The 2,205-nt window shown below is 38.0% G+C and overlaps 1 non-coding gene across 1 annotated transcript; it reads right to left on the bottom strand.

Moving 5' to 3' along the window:
• Positions 1 to 917: 917 nt before the first annotated feature.
• Positions 918 to 1,025, bottom strand: LOC140181023 (small nucleolar RNA R71). Its single transcript, XR_011875521.1, has one exon. It is a non-coding gene; the product is annotated as a small nucleolar RNA R71 (small nucleolar RNA).
• Between the last annotated feature and the right edge of the window lie 1,180 nt (positions 1,026 to 2,205).

Genomic DNA, 2,205 nt, shown 5'->3' with positions numbered 1-2,205 from the left:
AATTTTTCAATCAGATTTTTTTTAATTTTCATTTTTCAAATCAAATCTTTTCAATAATTTTTAATCAATCTTTTTAAATAACTTCTTTCTTTTCGCTTATCATTAATTTTATTACTTTTAATATTGCCTTTTCTGTTGAGGAAAGGTTTTATGTTTGAATCATATCTTTTCTTGTTAGCAGTCATTAATTTTTAAAAATCATATCTTTTTCAAAATGTTTCAAATCATATCTTTTTAAAATTGTTTTCAAATCATATCTTTTTAATCACATTTTTTTTCAAATTAAGTTTTCAATCAAATCTTTTTGATTTCTAATTTCAAAATCTTTCAAAAAATCACTTGATCTCTTTTCCATTTTCATTTTCGAAAATTAAGTAATGTTTTCAAAAATGTTTTCAAAATTTTTCACTTAATTTTCGAAAAATGACTTCCCTCCTTCTCACATCCCTCTATTTAGAAGCCAAACAACTCTCTTTAGAGCACCTGGACGATTCTTCAAGGAAGAAGAACAAATGGCAGCCGAAAACAACAACAATGCCAACAATGCAAGGAAGGTGCTTGCTGACTTTACTGCACCTACTCCCGACTTCTATGGGAGAAGCATCTCTATCCCTGCCATTGGAGCAAACAACTTTGAGCTTAAGCCTCAATTAGTTTCTCTAATGCAACAGAATTGCAAGTTTCATGGACTTCCATTGGAAGATCCTCATCCGTTTTTAGCTGAATTCTTGCAAATCTGTGACACAGTCAAGACTAATGGGGTAGACCCTGAGGTCTATAGACTGATGCTATTCCCTTTTGCTATAAGAGACAGGGCTAGAACATGGTTGGACTCTCAACCTAAAGAAAGCCTGGACTCTTGGGAAAAGCTAGTCAATGCCTTCTTGGCAAAGTTCTTTCCACCTCAAAAATTGAGTAAGCTTAGAGTGGAAGTTCAAACCTTCAGACAGAAGGAAGGAGAATCCCTCTATGAAGCTTGGGAAAGATACAAACAATTGATCAGAAAGTGTCCCACTGATATGCTTTCTGAATGGAGCATCATAGGTATTTCTATGATGGTCTCTCTGAACTGTCCAAGATGTCCTTGGATAGCTCTTCTGGAGGATCTCTTCATCTGAAGAAGACGCCTACTGAGGCTCAAGAACTGATTGAAATGGTTGCAAATAACCAATTCATGTACACTTCTGAAAGAAATCCTGTGAACAATGGGACTAGTCAGAAGAAAGGAGTTCTTGAGATTGACACTCTGAATGCCATATTGGCTCAGAACAAAATATTGACCCAACAAGTCAATATGATTTCTCAAAGTCTGTCTGGAATGCAAAATGCACCAAGCAGTACTAAGGAAGCTTCATCTGAGGAAGAAGCTTATGATCCTGAGAACCCTTCAATGGAAGAGGTGAATTACATGGGAGAATCCTATGGAAACACCTACAATCCTTCATGGAGGAATCATCCAAATCTTTCATGGAAGGATCAACATAGACCTCAACAAGGTTTCAATAACAATAATGGTGGAAGAAATAGGTTTGGCAATAGCAAGCCTTTTCCATCATCTTCTCAGCAACAGACAGAGAGTTCTAAGCAGAATAATTCTGACTTGGCAACCATGGTCTCTGATCTAATCAAAACCACTCAAAGTTTCATGACTGAAACTAGATCTTCCATTAGGAATTTGGAAGGACAAGTGGGTCAGCTGAGCAAGAAAATTACTGAACTTCCTCCAAGCACTCTCCAAGCAATACTGAAGAAAATCCAAAAGGAGAGTGCAAGGCCATCAACATGGCCGAATTCTGGAGGAAGGAGAGGCAGTGAACGCCACTGAGGAAGCCTCACTGGACGCCACTGACCTCCAATGAGTTCCTCAATGAGAACCATGGAATCTGAGGCTCAAGATGAGACCATAGAGATTCCATTGGACTTACTTCTGCCATTCATGAGCTCTGATGAGTATTCTTCCTCTGAAGAGGATGAGTATGTCACTGAGGAGCAAGTTGCTAAATACCTTGGAGCAATCATGAAGCTAAATGACAAGTTATTTGGAAATGAGACTTGGAGGATGAACCCCTTTGCTCACCAAAGAACTGGATGACTTGTCTAAGCAGAAACTGCCTCAAAAAGGCAGGATCCTGGGAAGTTTTCTATACCTTGTACCATAGGTACCATGACCTTCAAGAAGGCCTTGTGTGACTTAGGATCAAGTGT

The sequence above is a fragment of the Arachis hypogaea genome, chromosome 2 (assembly GCF_003086295.3).
Source record: "Arachis hypogaea cultivar Tifrunner chromosome 2, arahy.Tifrunner.gnm2.J5K5, whole genome shotgun sequence".
NCBI classification, from domain to species: Eukaryota; Viridiplantae; Streptophyta; class Magnoliopsida; order Fabales; family Fabaceae; genus Arachis; species Arachis hypogaea.
This window is presented reverse-complemented; position numbering and strand designations above follow the sequence as displayed.